General features: G+C 43.9%; 1 protein-coding gene and 1 long non-coding RNA gene across 2 annotated transcripts in view; one reads left to right on the top strand and one right to left on the bottom strand.

Moving 5' to 3' along the window:
• LOC140577735 (THAP domain-containing protein 6-like) overlaps nucleotides 1–24777 on the bottom strand; it is a 150841-nt gene that overhangs the window by 5608 nt on the left and 120456 nt on the right. The window lies entirely within an intron of this gene.
• Nucleotides 1974–7160, top strand: LOC140593586 (uncharacterized). The gene is made up of 3 exons (XR_011993989.1): nucleotides 1974–2932; nucleotides 4924–5145; nucleotides 6383–7160. It is a non-coding gene; the product is annotated as an uncharacterized lncRNA (long non-coding RNA).

Here is a 24777-nt window from a genome sequence, read left to right as displayed (position 1 = left end):
TCTGGCTGTCAAGTGGCCCTAACAAGCATTATTTCTGTGTGAGATTCAGAAACTGCATCTGCATTTGTGCCTCTTCTGGCTGAAGTGTCCCAGTGGAAACCAGCAATGATCTGCTCATTCCATGTCGTCAGAGGGCCAGATGAAAATGGTGTATGCAGGCTACATCCGGCCCAGAATGATTCTGCTGACTGGGATGAACATCCCAGCAGCTGACTGGAAATAATTCTTGTAAATGTCTGGTAGATAAATGTGTAACTTGTAACTTTGTCTTCAGCTTTCTCTCGAGCTGCCAGTGAATAAAACCCCATCTGGAGTGTCAGAGACACACTCACCATCTCCCCTCATAGCTTCACCTGTGTCATTACAGCCCCCCAGCTTGGCCCTACCACCCAAGCTTTCCTGATCTAGTGCCCTCCCTGACAGACACTCCTTCTCATAGGCCAATCCCTTCTGTTATCAAAGGCCCACCATTGCTCGTTGCTTCAGTCCATATGCCACATATGTAATTTATTGTATAATTCTTTGACACCGCAAGGACTGCACCTAATTTCTTTGTACATATTACAATGACAATAAAGATATTCTGATTCTGATTCACCCTGTTCACTCACGACTGCACACCCATCCACTCCTCTAACACTACAGTGAAGTTCGCTGATGACACCCCCATAGTGGGACTGATATCAGGAGATGATGAGTGGAGGGTCAACACCTGGTCCTCAACGCTACTAAAACAAAGGAGATCGTTGTGGACTTTAAGAGAGCCAGGAAACCAAGGATTGTGGAAGCCTGGCTCCTGAACCTAGATACAGTTTATATCAGCCGCCAACTCAAGAGGACCAGCAAAATTATCAAGGACTTAACCCACTAAGGTTTGTCCCCCTTCCATCGGCCAAGAGATTGAAGACCATCAGGACATAGACAGAGAAACAGCTTCTTCCCCACCCCCCCCCCATCCCCCCAACACCCCCCCCCCCCCACACACACACACACACACACACACAAACCTGTACTCATATATTTGTGGAGATCGTCCATTCATTTCTATGGGCAAAACCCTAATTCCGACCATGACAACCTTAACCCCTACCCAGCCCTAACCTTAACCATAAGTAACCAAACATTGGCGGAGAAGTGAGACAGTCTGGCTACAGCTGTGTGGGAAAAGTTTTTTTAGGCTTGTCATTTGGGCAGCATTTGCCAGATAGCAGTTTTTCCACATACAGTAAGACGTCTCTGGGGAGGAAGAGTCCAATTAGTCCAAACTCCATCCAGCCTGACTCACTGAGCCTGTGCAGTGTGTGTCTGACTGGTGTGGAGGTTCAGTATCTGCTCACTCTCAGACAGCCTGTATGATTGACTGGCCCAGCTCTCAGATGCTGAGGTCCTGCTGGCAGGTTCACTGCTTCCTCTATCAAAGTGAGCAAAGAAGTTGTTGTATTTCTCACGCACTGGGGCGTCCCTTTGGATGAGGGTGGAGAGCTGTTGCATTTTTAGTCTGTGACAGACTTAGCAGAGATTGCTGTTCAGATGTAGTTCTGAATATTTGTATTTTACCTTCTTGATGCCTTTTTGAAAATTTCCATGAAATCACAGTTTGGCTGCTCCCTGCGTTTTGAATAGCCTACAGACAACCTTATTAAACAGTTCAATTCAATTAAATTCAATTCAATTTTATTTATATAGCCAGGGTTCGAATTACGGGGGAGCTAAGGGGACCTGGGCTCCCCTGAAAGCCTACTTTGAGACATTTAGGGGGAGCTCTAAAACACTTTCCATTTTTTGTGTCGCATATAGATTTTGATTTTCTGTACATTAAGGTTCCTGAAATAAATGATGATATTAAAAATGTGTCAATGTTGTGTGTTTATTCGCTCATTACAGTACTATTTCCGAAAACTATTTTCCGCTGTCTCCTGCTGTGACCATCCATGCGTGGCGGCGCTGCACTGAAATTACCGTATTTTTCGGACCATAAGACGCACTTTTTTCCCCCCAGAAGTGGGTGGAAAAAGTCCCTGCGTCTTATGGTCCGAATATTGCTCTGCTCACGTGCTTTAACCTTCTGGGTTCGAGTGCATTGTACAGCGTACTTTTCGCGTCTATTTCAGTTTATATCTCACTGAAATCTTAATGTAGAATAATGAAAAAACGCTGGCTTCTGTCTTTTCAAAATTACGTTAAATAAAAAAATAAATAAAAAAAATCAAACCATGTCACCTTACTTTGTTTTACCTGCATCGGGGGCGTGTAGTACCGCTGTCACCCGAAGATCGCTATTCACATTCTAAATAGCCGCATTAGCGCGTATTCAAATCGCATTCGCATGGTAATTTGCTGAACAACGCAGCGGTGAAACGCGATCTAGATACATCCCCATCAGCGCCATAAAAGGGGGGAGGGATGTGGCCAGGTAAGGATGGTTGACATAAAATATTTTAGGACACTATTTGGTTCAGAATTTTTTTTTCTTCATTTGCACCAGCTACAACTAGCTTGCCGGTGTTACCGCCGCTGCCGCCGCTAAAAGTTGCTTCTAGTGACAGCACCAGCACCGAGGATAGCGAGACTTTGGCGCCAGAAACCACCGCTGCGACCTGCAGCGGACCAGGCGATCATGCAACACCTTTCAACTGGACAACAAAGCAATGGAGTGAGTGGAGAATCAGGAATACATGGCTCTACTCCAAAAATCAGAAGTTAGGATGTACAGTATGCATGGAGGCAAAAAGCCTGTTGCTCGCCGAAAGAGCAACGGGAGTACATCTGTCAGAGGAATGGATGAATGGAGAGGTCAGCAGCGAGTCACAGAATAACCTGCGGAAAAAGATTTACAAGCATCGGGACAGTCACCGACCCTCAACATCCTGGGTTACAGGACGGAAAGCAAAGACAGAAGACCCCAGGCCTCTGTGGTCACTTCTGATTTAAGGTAAGAATCATGGAATTACTTACTTGATCTGTGCGTTTGTGAGGATTGGCCCTAATCCTATTTAATATTGATGTATTTTTTTATGATTGTTATGTGAGTTATTCTGTTTTCATCATGATTTGCATGATGTAGGCCTAAGCGCGGTTGATTCAGAACCGTGGACAGAGCTGTTTGCCCTAACACTGACAACACTGACTGACGCTTGCGTTTTGAAGTAAACGGTTTACTAAGTAAACAATAGGTTTACTGTAAACCTATTGTTTTAAATGCCCGAACATGCACCAAAAGCGTTAAAGTCAGTCAGGGAGGATCGGTAAATACGGCTTCCCCGAAAGCCACTTTGTAATTCGAACCCTGTATATAGCGCATTATCACAACATTACATTGTCTCAATGCGCTTTACATTTCTGCCTCGTAAGGACCCCCCATTGAGTAAGCCAAAGGAAAAACTCAGATGAGTCAAACAAAGAAGATGATATGACTAAGCTAATACAGGGGTTGAAATATAAGGTTTGCAAGGCGTCCATGTCCTTTTTTATTGCAAAATTGGCAGTGCAGGAGTTACATAAGTAATAACAATAACTCTTTGAGAAAGCAGAGCACCATGAGCAATTAGAGTTAATAGCCTTGCTTAAGTCAGTGTTTCTCAAGCCAGTCCTTGGGGCCCCCCAGACGGTAATTATAATAATAATACATTTTATTTATACTGCATTTTACATTACCAAAAATCTCAAAGTGCTTACAGAATCAAAAAGCAAAAGAAACAAAAAGGACTTATCAAGACTAAGATTTTAAAAGAAAGAAGATTAAAAAAACAATTACTATGAGAAGGTTTAATAACTTTTAAAACTGTCAGTAGATTGCGATGCCCTCAAAGTGTCAGGGAGAGCATTTCACAGACGAGGAGCAGCAGCACAGAAAGCCCTATCCCCCATGGTGCTTAATCTGGTTCTGGGTATTTGAAGTCGGTTTGAGTAGGAAGAGCGAAAGGAACGAGTCGTGGTTTGTGGAATGAGTAGTTCTTTGAGGTAGGGAGGGGCATTTCCATAGATACATTGATGGGTGAGAAGAGAAATCTTATATTCAATCCTGGTGGAAACTGGAACCCAATGAAGTGAATGCAGAATGGGAGTGATATGTTCATATTTCCGTACTCTCATCAGGATCCTGGCTGCAGAATTTTGAATGTATTGAAGCCTCTGGAGACTCTTGTTAGGAATCCCAATGAGAAGAGCATTGCAATAATCCAGTCTGGAGGAAACAAAAGCATGGGTCAACTTTTCAGCATCTGGTAGAGTGAGAGTAGGTCGGAGTTTGACAATATTACGAAGATGGTGGAAGGAGACCTTGCAAAGGTGATTTATATGAGATTCAAAGGTGAGGTGGGAGTCCAGTTTAACACCAAGGTTAGTGACTGATGAGGAAAGAGGAATATTATGACCGGAGAAAGTGATACTGGTTATGGATGAAGATTTAACCTGGTGGGGGGTACCTATCATGATGGCCTCAGTTTTAGAACTATTTAGCTGGAGAAAATTGTGGCCCATCCACTCCTTTATCTCCTCCAAACAGCTGACCAGTCGAGATGATGATGATGACAATGACTGAGACGGTCCAGGTTTTTGCTCCCTCCCAACTCTCAGTGAACTGAGAGAGAGCAAAAACATGGACTCGATTCACTGATTCGAGAGACACTGGCTTAAGTACCCAATGGTGAAATGACTCTCATAATCTTAGGATTGGAACCCACAACCTTCTGATCACAGGCACAGCATTCAATTGAACACCTCATCCAGATATTCAACACTTAATGCACGTCAAGCGATTAGTGGATACAAATCTCTCATAGTTTTGTAGAAGCAGAACAAGGAACAATAATTAGCTAGAAATATTAAATCATACTGTTAAAATGGCACATTTTTAATCGGGAAAGCATACTTATGGTATCATGGATGACATGTTTGAATAAGTTGTGTTAACTCTTGTTTCAGGTCAGAGAATCCATTGTCATATGTTACAAAGACACAGGAAACAAGATTTCAATCACTTATCAACTATGGGGTCAAACCCATCCCAGAAGGCACCTGTCCACGTTTTTGGACCCAGTAGAGGCCTGGAGTAACCAGAGGAGACTCACATGACATGGGGAGAACATGCAGAGTGCAAGTACCTGCAGGAAGTCATTCTGTACCTAGATAACTGCTATTACTGCTGTAAGTACGATCATTAGCAGCTCTTAGCTGACTGCAGTAATTGTTTGTTTGATTGGACGGTGAACCCAGTATATTATGTGCTGTTTGATTTAACGCATGTATTTGGTGATTTTCATATTCATGTATCATCCTTTAAAGCAGGGGCAGTCTGTTCCTTAGGGCGACCAGACGACGCACGACCAGAGTGGGAAAGGGAGGGAATTATCTACCACACCGTTACTCTAATGTAGACAGTTACTCTAGCGTAGACAGTTACTCTAACGTAGACAGTTTGCCTTGCATCTGAATATCATAGTCCAATCAGCATCAGGCCATGTTCTGTGGAGTACTCTGTCATGTTAAGGCATTTTTTTTCAAACTGCAGGCACTGTATTGTACTCTGTATGGGTTCGAGAAGGGTTTGCACTAATTTGGCTTTATCAAATGCAATCTGCTTTATAACTGGGGCAGCCTGCAATCTGTCACATTCAAGGTCAACATGACTAACGTTACCTCAACTCAAATGACTTGATTGAACTTAATGACTTGATCATGTCATTAATAGAAACATGTCCAGCTGTCACCTACCATGCTGGCACAGATAGTCCTGGGTGCAGCCATGTGGAACTCAGGCCCACCTCAGCACTCAAAGCGAGCCATACAGTACAATGCAATGATTGTGACAGACAGATACATGTGTGTGTCGTTAGATCAGTTGGAGGAAATGTGCTGTTAAGAGACAAGCAGATTTTTCTCTCTCTTTATTAATGTGGTCTTAGTGATGCCACAGGTCATTTAAAAACTGAAAATACTGTAAATGTATGGTAGTTGAGTCTGTAGTGTGATTATGATGTGAATTGGCCTGATTTTCTGCTGACCCACCCACGCTGTGATTTCTGGCTCTGCTATTGGTCGTCATAGCAGAGCCGGCCCAAGGCATAAGCGAACTAAGCGGCTGCCCCCTGGTGGCCACGGGGCCCCCAAGAGTACATGAAATTACATCGTTTTTTATTTTGATTTTTTCATTTATATATGTTTAATATTTCAGTTGATATCATATTGGTAATGAAATCCATTTTTCAATTAAAAAAAACAACGCAATATTATTTTAACTGGCTGCTGCAGGATGCATGCACAGTTGGAGTATGACAGCCTTACGATGCCTGAGGTAAATTAACTTAAATTCATTGAAGAAGCAGCGTCACTGCAGCAAAACAACTAATAATGTCACAAAAAAGGACATATCTTTCTGGTGCAGAGAAAAGAAAACGGAAGAAATCAGAGGAAGAGAAAAAACAGCAAGATAAAGGTAAGTTAAAAAAAATGAGTATAAACTAAACGAGGCTAAATTGCAAGCTAATGTTACTACTTCCGCTTAAGCGATCACCAGCGGCAGCTAACGGCTCGTCAATTCATGCTCGTGCAAAGGATGAGACGGACAAAAATTACCGATGAATAATAAAAAATAAGCTTCTGTTTTATAACTTTGGTACTGATAACAGTTTAACATTACTTACACTGGACTGGCCTAAGTTTGGGGTCTGTGTTATTATATCATTATGTCTTAATGTTTTAGGTGTACAGATGGCTCGCTGCGGTGCCATATAGGTTGATGTTAAAATAACTGTTGTTTGTTGTTATTGGTGTTATCTCCGGATAGCCTGCACTCTCCATCTGCAGAGCGGAGCTTTTCCAAACTCAAACTGATCAAAAACTATTTGAGATCTTCCATGGCCCAAGAAAGACTGAGTGGACCTGCACTAATTAGTATTAATAACATAATTGCCCATTAGATATCTTATAATGATATCATAAACGACTTTGCCTCCAGAAAAGCAAGGAAACACAAATTCTAAGGAAAGTGGAATATTGAGGTGGAATGTAAAGTTGAGTTAGTTTGTCTTTTCATATAAAAATATCCTGTTTGACTAATTTGTAGTTCTTTGGTATTTAGCTTTATATTTTATTATTTATTATATTGTAGTTGATTGTATTGCACTTTTTAAATGTTGCAAAATTTTCTGATCAAAAGTAATTAAAGTGGTTAACGTTAGCCTTATATTTTATTATTTATTTTATTTGTGTTGATTGTATTGCACTTTTTACATGTTGTAACAAAAAAAAATTAAAGTGGTTAAAGTGTTTACAGTAAGAGCATTGTCTACTAGTTTATTTTGCCACTTTTCAGTACACCACATTAAGTATGCCAACTGGTACTGCAAGACTTTGAATCTTAAAGTGCAAATTAACACCTGACTGCTCCTGTGGGTTTGCTACTGTTACAATTGAAGATCATAGCAAGGGGAAAAACATTGGTATGATGTAAGCAACACAGCTACAAAAAAATAAAATTTATATTGGGTGTGTTAGATTTATAGTGTGCGAATAATAAAGGATTGACAATAATTAGTCATATTGGTGGCACAGAGGGGCCCCCAAATAAAATTCTGCTTAAGGCCCCCTGAAGGCTTGGGCCGGCCCTGGTCATAGTAATCAGAATAAATTGATGAAGACCGAATCAGATTATTGTGAACAAGGACTTCACTCAATTTTATGCAATTAACAGAAAAGCAGGTATCGCTCTTCATGATGAAGGTTTTTTTGAGTGCAAACTGATAGATGACAATTTATCTGTTTATAACCACAGTAGATTGGTCAGTCAATGTAGATAATAATTATAAATTTTGGACATAGCTGTCCACAATCACTGTACAGCAGGGGTCACCAACTCCGGTCCTGGAGAGCTACTATCCAGCAAGTTTTCTATCCTACCTGGCTTCTGATGAGCCACACTAGTAAATACCAGGAGCAGGTGTGTTATTCTGACATCTAGTGGTTACTGGTGGTATTGTTTCACTGAGATGACCAAAACAAATATTAATTGTTCAGTGCAGCGTGAAAATATCATGTTAGCTAGCTGACTAATTTGAACAATGCAATGTAACATTTGCCTGATTAGTTAGCTGTTAATTTACCTATTAAAAGGGTCACCTTAGTCATCATCTTAACAATCACCCCCGAGAGAGATTTGGCAGGAGCTGCCACTGCTTCAAAGCTGCGTTTTAGAGATTGTTCCTATTGTCACAAAATGTAAGGATGACAGGTCAGCATCCATGAGCTCAGCTGACTGATCCCCCAGGTACATTTTCCAAGGGCTCGCAGTTTCAGTCTCCTTTAGCCGACAAAACTCTAGTTGAATAATCTTAATCAGGGACTAACATTACTTCACCACACATAGCGTACGATTCTACTAGTGTGTGTGTGTGTGTGTGTGTGTCTGTGTGTGTGTGTGTCTGTGTGTGTGGGGGGGGGGGATGGGGTGTTGGGAAGGTGCCCGTTTTATTTTTTTACCCCTACCCTTCAGACAGTCTAAGTCGTCCATCGCTTCTAAGGCTGCATTGTCTTTCACAAGCACATCACTGGAGGTTCTGGTCCATTTGAATGGGGGGGACATCAATTAGATTTTTGCATTTTAAAATGAACCGTTAATGTGTAATGAGGACTCTAGATGTTTTTTTCAAAATTACAAATCACTTTGTAATGGACACCTACAGTAGGTCCAAGTCATGAAGCTATAAAATGCAGGTGCCCCCCCCGGCCCACCCAGAACTGCCACAGGAGCAGATGATATAGAACAGGATACATTACAGCTACACTTTGCTGACTTTCACAGATTTTATCCTTTTGAAACACTGAAAGCACAGAGGGATCTACCAGTACATGTGGATGAACCTGAGTTTCAAGGCCCTTAAAAGTGACCATTATGGACTCATTCCGATCGATCCTCTCATTTTCTATAATATCGTCAGTCAGCAGTATTTGAACAGATTCATGCACTTGATTAAATTAATCCAATGCCTTTTGTAGAACCAATGACTCCAGGGCTGTCAAATGTCCCATAACTGACCGTGAGACACTCACAACTGGGTCCAATCTCATTCTCTCACACTAAGCTTGAATTTTCTCCTGCAAATTTTACAATTAAACCAAAGTGTTACATTAACCTCCCTGAAATCATGGCATTGGTGCTGTAGAATGCTGCGTGTGTGACAAGAGCTACCTGCACATTCGGGCTGTTTTCTATGGAACCAAGTACATAATCTAAAATATACAATCCAAATATACAATCTAAAATCTAAAATATAGTGCAATGGTGAGTGTAATGGCGAGGATGTACAGACTAAAGTTATTTGTACAGTAAAGTGAACATGTGCAGTATATGTGCATTCCAGTACAAACGAACGTAGTGTACAGAAGGACCAGAGTTAGTTTGAGTTGAGAAGCCTTATGGCCTGGGGGAAAAAACTCTTCCTGAGTCTCTCTGTCCTGGACATCAGGCAACGGAACCGTCTGCCTGAGTTCGGCCTTTTCCGTGTGACTTACTCATAAACAGGTGCGTCGCCTTCATTATTAACTCCTGGTTAAATAGCCTTTACAAACAAACTTATTCATTATACCCGTATGTATAAGCTATAGGCGACGCAGTTTGCGTTAACTGTGTCTTACCCGAAGCTGCTTTAAATTTACCGAGTGGCTACTTAATTTCGACTCCGAGATCTTTGGAAGCGTAGATCCCTCCTGGAAAAGGGCACTTACACAAACTTCTAAGCGATCGTCAGTAATGGTCCAAAAACTGTATCCCCCTCCGCCAGAAAAACATGCCCCTCCCCAATATGACAAATGAATTCATATTTAAATAAGGTTTGGGACCTATATACGATATAGCAATATACAGGCATTTAGAAAGACAGATTACATTTAGGCATCATTATATATACAAAACAGGCTATATTTTGTCTATTACAAGCTTATCAAATAAAATAAAGATATGCAATTTAAAAATGGTTCCAACACTGTGTGTTACAAGTATAAGGAGGTTGTATCAGTGAACAGAAGGTCGCTGGATTGAATCCTAGACAATTCACTGGCATATCTGTTGGGTCCTTAATCCCCCAAAATAAATGACTGACCCTGCGTTTGTACTCTAACATTTGATCTGCGTTTGTGCCCCAAACAGAGCAAGGTGAGATATGTGGAGACTAAGGGATTCCAGTGATCCTGTACTTGTGCAAATGGCAAATAAAGTATCCCTGCTCCAGGGGCACTGCACACTGTACACTGTCTGACCCTGTGCTGTGACCCCCCAAGCTTACGCTCAGCTGCATATATGTGTCTGTGTGTCTCATGGATCCTGCCGATCAGCCACTCTGGCATTTGGCGTCCAGTGAGACTGACAGAAGGGGATCCATCATCTGGGACGTCAGCCACCCAGCTCACACCCCCTTAACACTCCTGTCCTCTGGAAGACACTACCGGTGCATTACCTCCCCCCCCCCACCTGTTTCAGGGACAGCTTCTCTACTCAAGACAGTGACCAAGAGAGTGGCCTGCATCTGTCCCCCCCACTGCATTGTACTGCACGTTGTTAAAATTCCACTTCTGCACTTTATTAGTATTTATTACACTGCAGCCAGTTTCCATCCCCATTGCACTTCTTACATGTTTGCTCACTCTCATACTGCACTGTCTTGTCCTGCATCACACTGCTATTTGTCCCACTGCTCAACCCCCCCCCCCCCCTGCAACTGTGGTATAAGAATTTCACTGTGTTCCTCTGCACACTTGTGACAATAAAACCTGAAACTTTCACACAAAGGAATCGAGGGAGAACCATGCAGAGTGAGAGACACAAGTTTGTCTTTTATTCGTCTATAATCATCTTGTAACTGTCTTACACATCTGGGGGAAATCTCACTGTTGAACATGCTGTTTGCTGTGTTAAACTGCAATGTACTGCAAAGGAATCCATCTTTGCTGAGGATTCAGCTACCACTCAATCTGTTACAAAAACTGATTTTTAAAATAAACTGCATTAAATTACAAATCACCTTTTTCATATTTAAGTATGGTGATGTTCAGGGACACCAAAAAGGGGGGTGGGTGGGGGGGGGTTGCAGTTAGGATGATTACAGGGGCCCTGAAATGCAATTGGTCTGGGTTAGGGGCCCAAAATCTCTAATGACATCCGTAATGATGCTAAATATTAGTCCATCACTAATAGATCTGAAAGCCTGCATGTGTGACAGTTTACATGTGTGTGTGTGTGTCTATCTGTCTGCCTGCCTGTTCATCCCACTACGGTGTGTCCCAGACCGGCTCCACTTTCCTCTCAGCTCTGCAGTTCCTGCTCTTCAGCGCCCCCAGCCTGAGCTCCAGCGACATGACATCGCCCACCCTTTCCTCCATGTCTCGCAGCAGCACGCTGTTCCCCAGCAGCTCGCTTCGTTGGCGCAGCCGCAGGTTGTCTGCCCGCACCCTGTCCCGAGCCCGCTTGCCGCATGTCAGAGAGTCACGTGACCGTGCCACCGCCACCTCCATCTCTGCCAGGTCAGCTGCAAGTGCCATCTGCACCCATCGCAGCTTCTCTGTGACGTGCACGCACCTGCGATCTTGTCGCGCAGCAACAGAATCTCTGCGACTCGCTCGACCTTACCGCTGTACGTCTGGTTCTCCAGCTTCAGCTGCTCGAAGTCGAGGATGTGCAGCCCCTCCGCCAGCCCCTTCTTGGCAGACAGTGCTCTCTCACCCTTGGCGATGCCGCCTTCAGCTTGATGTTCTCCAGACGCACACGCGCCAGCTCCTTCTCCTTGTGCCGCTCGGCTGCCTGGATCTGCTCCATCTGGGCCTTTGCAGATTCCTTGCCCAGATGCCAGGCCAACGCTGGTCCTGCCACCTCCTGCTTCCGGGCCTGGAGGACCTGCCACTCCAACTCTGCCTGGCGAAGGCTCTCCTCACCCGAGAGTGTCTGCCTAGTTAGGAGGTGGGACTCCTGTTTCCTTCTGATCAAACATCTCGCTGTGCAACAGCTCATCTCCAACCTCTTGGTCAACCTCAGCTTCACTGGTGCCCCTGGTTTCTGGCTCAGCGCTCTCTGATGTTCTTAGCTCATCCTGTTCTTGTTTTCCAAAAATTTTAAATGAGGAAATTCTGAGGTTATTTGTTTCAAAAGCATACAGTGGCATGCAAAAGTTTGGGCTTAAAATGTCTGTTAAGTCAGCAGAAGATGAACTGATCACCAAAAGTATAATCATAAAGTTAATGATGACACATTTCTTTCATATTTTAAGCAAGATTAAATTTTATTTCCATCGTTCACAGGTACAAAATAACAAAAAATGTAAAGGGTCTGAAGCAAAAGTTTGGCCAGTCCAAGATCAGCCCTTAGATAACGTTTAAGTTTAACTTGTAAAATTAAAATAATTAATGCTCACCAAGCAGGAGAAGGCTACAGGAAGATAGCAAAGCGTTTCCAGATAGATGTCTCCTCAGTTCATGATGTTATTAAGAAATGGCAGTTAACAGGAATGATGGAGGTCAAGAAAACTTTCTGAAAGAACTGCTCATTCAATTGCTATGAAGGCAAATAAAAAGCCCCATTTGACCGCAAACGACCTCCAGGAGGATTTAGCAGACTCTGGAGTGGTGGTTCACCGTTCTACTGTGCAGCGACACCTGAACAAATGTAACCTTCATGGTAGAGTCGGCAGGAGAAAATCTTTCCTGTATCCTAGCCACACAATTCTGCATCTGAAGTTTGCAAAGGAACATCTAAACAAGCCTGATGCATTTTGTAAACAAGACCTGTGGACTGAAGAAGTCAAAATAGAACTTTTTGGCCACATACCAAATTCCAGGAACAGAACACCAGTCCAACTATTAAGCATGGGGGTGGATCGATCATGCTTTGGGCTTGTGTTGCAGCCAGTGGCACAGAGAACATGTCATTGGTAGAGGGAAGAATGGATTTGAATAAATATCATGCAGCAAATTCCAGCAGCAAATAGTTGAAGTTAAAAAGAGGATGGGTCCTACAATAAGATAATGATCTAAAACACACCTCAAAATCTACAATGGAATACCTCAAGGTGAAGGTTTCGCCACGGCCCTCAGTCACCCGACTTAAACATCACTGAAAATCTGCGGATACATCTCAAAAAAGCAGAGCACGCAAGACAACCCAAGAATCATGCAGAATCAGAAGCCCTTTGCAAGGACGAATGGGAGAAAATCCCCCAAATAAGAACTGAAATATTGAAGGATTGAGTGTAGATGAAGATCTAAGAACATCAGAGCATAATATTTGAGTGTAGTTCAAATATAACAAATTCATATCTTTTAAGTGCTGAACTGAACATATTTTTTGGCAAGAATTTACTTTAAAAGTTTGATTACTTAAATGTTTTCAGGTGATCTGTATGTAGGAGGGGCTGTTCTGGTGAGGCTGGGTGTGGTCGGGGTCTGATGTGGGCGTGACACACACATAGAGAATGGATACATTTATATTATGCTAATTGCATGATTCTCTAATAGTCTTTTTCAGATGCCCACCAAGTACCAGAATGTTGTTTTATAATTAAAATACTGATAAAAGAATTAAAACTCAATATATTCAAGTATAATACGCTGTAACATTTTATATGACTTGGAAAATGACAGAAAATAATTTTACAAATGAATTAAAGTCGACCCGGCGGCCCAGAAGGATAAGCGGTTTGGAAAATGGATGGAAGTAAGCTCAAGTGTAATAAAATTCATTCATCATGTTTTGCCAGGTGGACAGGAGGCGTTACTGCTGATCCAGCTTCTGCTTGACCTGCTGAACCCAGTCATCTCTGGGATCAACACACGCTTCTTTACCCTTTGTGGTGTAAAGTCTGAAAACTGAAGGGAAAAAAATGACATGGTTCTGCTTCTCACTTGTTAGAATCTGTCTCCATATGCATCTTACCGTGAACTAAAAATTAGTTCTGTTATAGATTTTTTGCACACAACAAATATTAAATCTCAAAACAGTAATAGTTCAAAACAATACATGAGTAAAGTTAATATTTACATAATTCCAGGTTTAATGCAGTTTTTACGGGTCTCTACATATCCAACTATCTGGTCCATCCACAGTATTCCAGGAAAGTACATAAAACAGCAATACACCGACAGATTGCCATCTGGATTGACATAAAGAACATAAAATGTATATATGTACAGCCTGCATACAAAATATATACAGCCACCACTGAATATATACATGAAAAATGCACAGCGAAAAAACTTATAATTGGGTCAGTAACCTTGCTTGTATCAAAGAAATTTAAAGAATCCTATAAGTCCTAGACTTAAATGGTCTGCAGCCATCTGGACAGACATGAAGAACGGAAAATGTATACACAATCTATATACAAAGTATATACAGCCATGTATACATACATACATACATACATGAGAAATACGCCCAGAGAAACTGTGTTCATGTTTCACAATTGGGTCCATGATCTTTATTAAAATCCAAGATACTGACAACGTCCTGATGAAAGCTGTGAGATGCTGCAGACTTACCTTGAGCCAAAGTGGAGGACAGCAGCACTGTCGTCGGGAGGAAGAAGGCAGAGATCTGATGGGGCTTCATGATTCCACTGGACGTTTCTGAAGATCAGCGCCGCTTCTACAGCTAAACTGAGGCCAGCAGAGTCTAACCACGTCCTTTTAGAGGGGTTGTGTGTCTGAGGTGGGGGTGGATGATAGATAAAAGGAATAAACATTTATATGTATTAGCAGACGCTTTTATCCAAAGCAACAAACTTCTTTTTGAAAAAGCAGAGTCCCTGGAGCAATTGGAGTTAAGGTCTTTGCTCGAGGGCCCAACTGTGAAGTCGTAGGATTTAAACAGATTTAAATTTCCCATGATAATTTTTTCCAACCTTCTGACAGATTGTTACAGATAAATTGTATGGTGAGATCCCACATGATAACTTTCACAGAGAGGTGAAAATCATCTTGGGCCCCACAATGTTCATGGGGAGTTTGGAAAAGATCCATTGAATACTTTTAGAGGTTCAGAGTTCACAAGGTCAATTGTCGTCTATAGCCGTCCAATCCTTCCTTTGTTGCCACCTAGTGCTGCTGTTTCAATTTTGGGCCAATTTGTCTCAAAATGAAACCAGGTCAAGATCTTTTTTGTGAGGCAGCACCCAGGAAAAGCACTGGCACACCCTGCCCTGGAAGGAGCAATTCAGGATGGGGCTCCAACCTATCACCAAGCACACACAGTCACTCACTACTATGGGCTGTTTGGTAACTCTGAATAACTTCACATGTTTTTGGACTGTGGGGGGGAAACTGGGAAACCTGGAAGAAGCCCCATGATGACACAGGGACAACATGCAAACTCCACACACAAATCAATAGAATGCACAGCTTGCGGAATTACATTTTAGTAAAACAAGCTGCAAAGAAACATTAAATACATCCTTCGCTGCATGCCACAAAGGGAAATTGTCGGTCTACGTTATTGTAACTAACTTTCATTTCCAGAGATCAACGATGTCCGTGTTTGCGATTTGCTTATCATAGGAATCGCATATATATATATTTTATTCACCTTTCTTTTTTTGTTATTAATCGTATATTAAATATATTACGCCAGCACAATAAGAGTGCGATTACTAAATTAAATTATAAATATACTTAACTAAATGCAACTTAGATTCCCCTTTATAAAATAATATCGTGGCAATAGCTACATTGGCTAATTTCCGGCTTCCTCTCCGCGCAGCGCTCCGCGCGCCATTTGCAGCCGCTGCGCGTGGTGTTTGTTCCCTTCCCTTGGGTTTGGGTACCTGACAGTAAAAGCGTGTCGGATGGCTGATTTAATATTCTCATGAAAACTAGAGGTGTATATTGTGAGTCATTGAAACTGATTTTTTTTTTGGTCTAACTAATGCCAGTGGGTGTGTTTGCAGAAACGTTTTATGTAATACCTGTGATTTCTTGGAGGGGAAAAAAAGTTATTTCATGTTTTCGTTCGAATTTCCGATGCGTTACGTAATTATGTAACGTACCTTGTTCCGTTGCCTAGTTACTGGACGCCACTTCGTCGGTTTCTGTCTTACTGCAACATGGCTTGTCCTCAGCGGAGATACGAAGTTCCTGAGATCATCTTTGATCACAGAAATGAGCGATTTTACCGCAGACTCGAACTGTTGGGAGAAGTATGTACTATAAAGATACCGTAGATAATTAAATTACAATTTGTCTTGTAGAGTAGAGGTCTGCAACGGGGTGGGACGCCCGCGGGACTCGCGGGACGCGGCGCGGGTCTACATTTGAGAGTTTCTTGTGCCAGAGCGGGATGAAAAATCAGTCCTGCGCAGACCTCTAGTTGAAATAAACGCAGAGCCGCGCCACAAATTTCAATGTTTCCCTATATTTCTCTCATTTTGACTGTGAAATGTTTCTATTGAGACTGGGTTTAGATATTTTGTAATTCAGGTCTGTAGCCTAGTTAGATAAAAAAAAAATTGGCACCTTATTTAATTTTTAAAAGCCAAGATATTATAGCGTTTAAAATGTGTCCGTGCTTGCGACTTGCTTATCATAAGAATCGTGTACATATGTATATATTTTTCACCTTTCCTTTTTTGTTATTAATCGTATACTAAGTATATTACGCCAGCACAATAAGAGTGCGATTACTAAATTAAATTATAAATATACTTAACTAAATGCAACTTAGATTCCCCTTTATAAAATAATACCATGGCAATAGCTACATTGGCTAATTCCCGGCTTCCTCTCCGCGCGCCATTTACAGCCGCTGCGCGTGGTGTTTGTTCCCTCCCTTGGGTTTGGGTACCTGACAGTAAAAGCGTGTCGGATGCCTGATTTAATATTCTCATGAAAACTAGAGGTGTATATTGTGAGTTATTGAAACTGATTTTTTTTGGTCGAACTAATGCCAATGGGTGTGTTTGCAGAAACGTTTTATTTAATACCTGTCATTTTATGAAGGGAAAAAAAGTTTTTTCATGTTTTCGTTCGAATTTCCGATGCGTTACGTAATTATGGAACGTACCTTGTTCCGTTGCCTAGTTCCTGGACGCCACTTCGTCGGTTTCTGTCTTACTGCAACATGGCTTGTCCTCAGCGGAGACACGAAGTTCCTGAGATCATCTTTGATACCAGAAATGTGCGATTTTACCGCAGACTCGAACTGTTGGGAGAAGTATGTACTATAAAGATACCGTAAATAATTCAGCTGCAATTTGTCTTGTAGAGTAGAGGTCTGCAACGGGGCGGGACGCCCGCGGTACTCGCAGGACGCGGCGCGGGTCTACATTTGACAGTTTCTTGTGCCAGAGCGGGATGAAATATCAGTCCTGCGCAGACCTCTAGTTGAAATAAACACAGAGCCGCGCCACAAATTTCAATGTTTCCCTATATTTCTGTCATTTTGACTGTGAAATGTTTCTATTGAGACTGTTTAGATATTTTTTAATTCAGGTCTGTAGCCTAGTTAGATAAAAAAAAATTTGGTACCTTATTTAATTTTTATAAGCCAAGATATTATAGCGTTTAAAATGTGTCCGGTATTTTTGGCACACCCTATACTTCAGCAGCCTTGCTTGCGGGATTCAGCAGGTGGGAGCTGGACAAACCATAACAGATGCGGGTGGGAGTGGGTCGAAATATTACACATTTCTGCGGGAGCGGGATGAAAAATTATTTTTCATAGATTACGGAAAATGGGTAATCAATTACGTATGGCAGAAATTCTTAAATTCTTAATGCACTTGTGTTTTTAGGGAGGTTTTGCCCAATGTTTCAAGATGATGGACATTTTCACTGGAGAGATATTTGCAGTGAAGGTGATTCCGATAAAGCACTCTGATGGAATAAAAGAGGTATGTGGTCTGAATCCTGCTTGAAGTCAGCCCCCTCCACAGTTAAACTGCATTTCCCTTATGCTCATTGTGGTAACACGTCTGACATTTCAGAGTCTCCGAGAAGTGGTGCTGCTGAAGCTGCTGCAACACCAGCATGTTGTTAACTTCTCCCATCATGTAGAAGATGACAAATTCTTGTATATCTTCATGGAGCTGTGCAGTAGGGGGGTGAGCCCAGCTGTTTCTGGCCTTTGCAGACAGTTTGTTAAGGTTAAGACTCTATGTCGACTCACGCCATCCTTTCTTTTCCCATTCCAGTCGATGCTAGACCTCCTTCAGGAACGAGAAATCCTGAGCACGCCTGAAGTGAGGTTTTACATGAGGCAGCTCATTGGGGCCTTACGACACATCCATGGCAAAGGCATTGTCCACAGGGACCTCAAATTAGGTATGTGTGCCTGCACACATGATTTGTTTAATTCTTCACATGTTAGTGTTGGCATTTTACATGGCATTTCCTGTGTGGTTTATATGATTGCTGCCTGCTGTTGTATTCTGCAACTGTTTAATGTCTGGTGTTATTAGGTGAAATATTTGAGTCATTGGTCTTTCAGAGAACTTATTATTAACGGAGGCCTTGGAATTAAAAGTGGCCGACTTTGGACTGGCCACCAAGCTGGAGCCACTGGAAAGCAGGCAGAAGTGGGTTCTTTTTCTTAGATTCTCCAGCAAATCTTTCAAATTGCTCATGCAACAGGCTGAAGCACATGTATACTGTTTTCCTTTTGTGTGTGTTGTAGACGCTTTTGTGGGACGAGAGAGTATGCAGCTCCTGAAGTGTGGAAGATGGAGGGACACAGGCCAGAGTCAGATGTCTGGGCGCTGGGGTGTATCATGTATGTATACCTTCTCAATCGTCCTCACAGTCAGAGCCAGAGTCAAGAATGATATCTGAAATGCACCAATGCAGAATGTTGTTAGATGCAAATGAAGCTCAAATGCCGTTGCTGACTTTCTTGATACAGGTATACGATGCTTGTTGGTGCATACCCCTTTGATGGCGACGCTGAAAAAATCAAGCAGCGTGTTACTAAAGTAGAGTACACTCTACCAAAGTCCCTCTCCTCATCAGCCAAGAAATTGATTTCTTGGATCCTACAAAAGAATCCACAGGATCGGCCCACATTGGAGCAGATCCTGAATCATAAGTTCTTCACTAAGGTACATGCAAACTGCTGGTCTGCTGAGTTCAATAGTATTCATGCATCCTGAGGAATTGCTTTGCTCAACCGAAACATCTTAAACTACAACCCTAGGGCTTCACTCCGGAGGAAATTCCATCAAACAGCTACCACAAGGTGCCAAGATTCAGAGCAGTGAAACGCGTAAAGCACTTCTTCGTCAGGCTGTTCCGCCGCATATTTGGACAAAGGAGACCAAAAGGTAAGTAAGCTCCTTCAACACAAACCTTGCTAGTCTAGTATCTCTCAGTTCATCAGGCTCAGATACCTGATTTTCCCATGTTTTCTTGCAGATATGCCCCACTGTGAATTCAAAATGAAAACCAGCGGCCCTTTCGTCTACAGCAGGGCTGTCCTAACTTTTTTTAGTGAGGGCCACATACAGAAAAATATTCCGAGGGCTGGGCCAACTTACTAGATATAAGCTATGTATGGGGACGCTCGTCGCTAATGGCTGCCTATCTCTGCTCGTCCGCGCGTCCCATCCGCCTTTTTGCCCTTTAGTCTGTCCCTTTGTCACTCTCCCGTTCGCAATTTCGCACGATTTCGGCGCTTGCCCTGTTATTCCTCCTGATGGCTGCTAATCAGCGTAGACCTCGCCCAGCCCTTTCCAGCCCGGAGAAGAAAGTACCCCGCTCTGATGGCGGCGTTACTGAGGAGGCCCTTTCCTCTCTCCTGGCTCCCTTTCTCGCGGAAATGAAGAACTTCGTTTCCGAACAGGTGAACTCGCTAAAAGGCACGCTTCAGCAACACCATTCGGAGCTCCGCGCTGACCTGAACTCGCTGAGGGCAGACTTTAAATTCATACAAAAAGAAGTCGCCTCAGTGAAGGCTGTGACCGATTGGCACTCCAGGGAGCTGGCTGATTTTAATAAGGCTCTGCTTTCCCTGGATAACAAAATCACGGAGATTGAGGACCGCAGCCGTCGCCTCAATCTTAAAGTGGTTTGGATTAAGCTAGGGCGCGAAGGGGGCGATATGCGGTCTTTCCTTAATAAGCTCTGGCCGGCTATTTTCCCCCATCTTCCCAATTTCCTGCCAGCCATTGACCGTGCCCACAGGCTGTACGGCCGGTCTGAAACCTCTTCTCGCCCCTATAAGCCAGTTATTTTATTTTATTATTAATGTACTGTTATGTGATGTTTTTTTTTTTTTTGCTTCTACTACTATATTAATTGGACGTTTGCTGTACTGCTGTTGCCCGGTTCGCTGACGGTTACTCCCATTTGCCGTTTTCTCCTGCTCTGTACACGGGGCAGCAAGCAGTGGCATGGGGTCAGTTTTATTTTACTTCCGTTGCTGTTACTCAGAAGGTGGTGGGGATGTGTGCGCGCAGTTAGTGTGTTTTGCGGCTTGGCTTCGGGCGCCACGTGCGCGCAGTTTCCGACATCGGTCGGAGGGGGCGGGAGGGTAGATGTTCTGGACCTGGCAGCAGAACCATTTACCTTTCTATTGTGTTTAATGTTGCTGCTGCGTTGCCGGTCTGGAGCATGGGTTTGGGGAATTTTTGTGTTTGTTTGGGGGGGTGGGAAGGGGGTTTTCCCTGAGACACACTTCCTAAAGTTACGGTTGACCGACCAGGGCATTCAGCCTCTGGTGCATGCCTGGCATATTGAGACTTTTATTTATTTTTATTTTTAATTTTTTTATTTTTTCCTTGTTTACACCTTACTGTCTGTTCTGTTTTGATAATGGTCAATATAAATATAGCTTCATGGAACGTTAGGGCCCTGAATACCCCCGAACAACAACTGTCCAGTGTGACTGAATTTCTGAAAAGGCAGCACGCTGACCTTGCCTTTTTAATTGAGACCCATTTACTCCAGCAAGATGCACTGCGGGCGGCCTCCAGGTTCTACAGGGTTGTCTCCACTTCATCAGCTTCCTCGCATAGATGTGGGGTGGCCATACTGGTGAGGCGGACCCTTCAGATTCATATTCTCAATTCTGGGGGTGATGCTGATGGCAGGTACTGTTATGCCCTCTCCGACCTGGGGGGCAGGAAGGTCTGCTTTGTTGCTGCATACGCTCCCACTCCCCCACGCACCTCATTCTTTCAGGATCTTTCTGACCACCTTCTTAAATTTCAAGACTTCGACTTTGTTATTGGAACTGATGCTAACGCTGTCCATGATCCTGTCCTTGATAAATCTCCCTCTCTCGTGGGTAGCCTTGCTGCCCCCCTCTACACGTTCCCTGTGTAAATTCGTGGAGGTCCTGAATTTGGTTGACTCATTCCGCCTAATTAACCCCTCCGCTAGAGAATTTTCCTTCTTCTCACCCCGCTTCAACTCCCAATCTCGCATAGACTACATCTTTGTTTCTCGATCTGTTGCCCCCGCTGTTTCTACGGCTTCTCTGATCTCTTCTTCTTTATCTGACCACAAGTGTGCTCTCCTCCACTTAGCTGTACCTTCTCTTTCTCCTCGGTCCCCACGATGGAAGCTCAATACTTCTTTGCTTCGAAACTCCAAATATATAGCCTATTTGATCCCTAGACTTGAAGAATTTATTTCAATTAATTCAGGCTCAACTGATGACCCAGTCTACTGCTGGATGGCGATAAAGGGCTTTCTCTGTGACACCACGGTTGCTTTTGCCAGTGGCCTGGCTCGTGAATGTCGCCAGAAGATCTGTGATCTCGAAAGGCGCCTAACTCACTTAGAGAGTGTTCGTCCTGCAGTGATTGATCCGGATCATGAGACCCTCATCTTAAACACAAGGGCAGAGCTAAATGTTCTTCTGTCACGCCATGCCGAGTTTTTGGTTCATCGCACTAGGTCTCGATATTATGTCTTGGGTGCTAGGCCCAGTAAGTTGTTGGCTCTCGGCTCCGGCAATGTGACTCTTTCTCCACAATCTCTTCTGTTAGAACCAAGGATGGAGCTCTCACCACTGACCCACAGGAAATTAACAGTAGCTTTTTTCAATTTTACTCATTTATTCTCCCCTCCCACTGTCTCTCCACCCTCTGACCCTGATTTGTTTCTTGATTCTGTACCTCTTTCTTGTCTCTCAGGCCCAGAAGCCTCTATGCTCGAGGCTCCCCTTTCGATGACAGAACTTAAAGAGGCTCTGGACTCCATGAGCCCTGGGAAGTCTCCAGGGCCCGATGGCCTCCCTCCTGAACTTCTTTCTGCCTTCTGGAAGCAGCTCTCTACCCCGCTCTTCCACATGCTGAATTCTGCTATTTCTGCCTCCCATCTCCATCCTTCTCTTAATCAGTCCTTGATGACTTTGTTGCTCAAACAGGGTAAGGACCCCTCAGATTGCTCCAGCTATCACCCATTGTCCCTGATGAATTCAGACATCAAACTGTTTGCCAAGGTGCTTGCCCATCGACTGCAGGCGGTGATTTCCAAATTGATTCACCCGGACCAAACTGGCTTTATTAAATCCCGTCATGCGGCCGACAACATCCGTCGCCTGCTGCATGTACTTCACGCTGCTCCTTCCTTTCCCTTCCCTGCTGCCCTTCTCTCTCTAGACGCAGAGAAGGCTTTTGATATACATGTCTTGAACATTGGAGGCCGCCTCTCTTCCTCGTCGTGGTCTCAGTCGGGTATCTCCACCCTGGGTGACATTTTTGACAGCTCTGGTCTCAAATCATTCCAGTCTCTTATGGTCACATTTAATCTTCCCTCTTCCTCATTTTTTTCTACCTCCAGCTGAGGTCCATGGTTAGGGCCTGTAATATCTCTTTTTCCTCGCCTCTTCTGCTTCACCCGCTGTGCAGATTTGCTCTGTCCTTTTCCCCCGTTTCTAAACCCGTGTCCAGTCTCTATTCCCTCCTAGAAGCAGAGAAGGCTTTTGATAGGATGAATTGGTCATTTTTGTGGAGAGTCTTGCATAGAATGGGCTTTGGCCCTTATTTTAACAACCTTGTCCAGACTCTTTACTCCTCCCTCTCTTCTGTCCTTTTGACCAATGCCAACATCTCTCCTCCTTTTCGGCTTCTTCAGGGGGCCAGGCAGGGCTGTCCCCTCTCCCCCCTGCTCTTTAATCTGTCGTTGGAGCCTCTGGCTGCTGCCCTCCGCCACTCAGACCTTATTTCCCCCATCCTAGTGAAAGGTGTCCCTCAGTCAGTTTCTTTATACGCTGATGATTTGCTCCTCTACCTTGGCAGCGCTCGCGTGGATCTTCCTCATGTCCTTAACCTGTTTCAAACATATGAATCCCTGTCTGGCTATAGGATTAACTGGGTAAAATCCTCTCTCCTTCCATTGAATTCTGCCTGCCACACCTCTTCACTTCCTCCTTCTATTCCCCAGGCGAGGTCTTTCAGATACCTGGGGCTGGACATCTATCCGTCGGTCCCAGAGCTTACAGCTGCTGGCTTCCGCCGCGTTCTCGAGGGCATTAAAGCCTCGATCTCCTCGTGGTCTTCTCTTCCCCTTTCATTTCGGGCTAGGCTGGCCGTTATTAAGATGAACGTGCTCCCGAGAATTAATTTTATTAGTTCCATGCTTCCTCTCTTCCCTCCACCTGGGTACTGGGCCTCTGTCAAGCCTGCTATTTCCACATTTCTTTGGGATGGCAAGAGACCCTCCGTCAGACACTCTACCCTAATCCGCGACCGGTTGGATGGAGGTGTCTCTCTCCCGGACTTCGAATTTTACCACCTTGCTTTTACCCTGAGGCCGGTTTGGAGCTGGATCAGTCCTCCCCAGCATCCACCCGCCTGGCTTCCTATCGAAGCAGAATATGCTCTCCCCCATCGTCTAGCCTCGCTTCCTTTCCTCCCTGTTAAATTAAAATCCATCTCTGCCTCCGTCGGTCCGATTATCTCTCATGCGCTTCGCACCTGGAGAAGGGTTGAGAAATTGTTGGGCCCCTTCCCAAAATGGCATCCCAGCGTTCCGTTGCTCCACAACCCTGTCTTGAACATTGGAGGCCGCCCCATCTCTTCCTCGCCGTGGTCTCAGTCGGGTATCTCCACCCTGGGTGACATTTTTGACAGCTCTGGTCTCAAATCATTCCAGTCTCTTATGGTCACATTTAATCTTCCCTCTTCCTCATTTTTTTCTACCTCCAGCAGAGGTCCATGCTTAGGGCCTGTAATATCTCTTTTTCCTCGCCTCTTCCGCTTCACCCGCTGTGCAGATTTGCTCTGTCCTTTTCCACCGTTTCTAAACCCGTGTCCAGTCTCTATTCCCTCCTAGACGCAGAGAAGGCTTTTGATAGGATGAATTGGTCATTTTTGTGGAGAGTCTTGCATAGAATGGGCTTTGGCCCTTATTTTAACAACCTTGTCCAGACTCTTTACTCCTCCCCCTCTTCTGTCCTTTTGACCAATGCCAACATCTCTCCTCCTTTTCGGCTTCTTCAGGGGGCCAGGCAGGGCTGTCCCCTCTCCCCCCTGCTCTTTAATCTGTCGTTGGAGCCTCTGGCTGCTGCCCTCCGCCACTCAGACCTTATTTCCCCCATCCTAGTGAAAGGTGTCCCTCAGTCAGTTTCTTTATACGCTGATGATTTGCTCTTCTACCTTGGCAACGCTCCTGTAGATCTTCCTCATGTCCTTAACCTATTTCAAACATGTGAATCCCTGTCTGGCTATAGGATTAACTGGGCAAAATCCTCTCTCCTTCCATTGAATCCTGCCTGCCACACCTCTTCACTTCCTCCTTCTATTCCCCAGGCGAGGTCTTTCAGATACCTGGGGCTGGACATCTATCCGTCAGTCCCAGAGCTCA

The sequence above is a fragment of the Paramormyrops kingsleyae genome, chromosome 12, assembly GCF_048594095.1.
Source record: "Paramormyrops kingsleyae isolate MSU_618 chromosome 12, PKINGS_0.4, whole genome shotgun sequence".
In the NCBI taxonomy this organism is placed as follows: domain Eukaryota; kingdom Metazoa; phylum Chordata; class Actinopteri; order Osteoglossiformes; family Mormyridae; genus Paramormyrops; species Paramormyrops kingsleyae.
The sequence above is the reverse complement of the archived record's forward strand: the minus strand, read 5'-3'. Positions and strand labels throughout refer to the sequence as shown.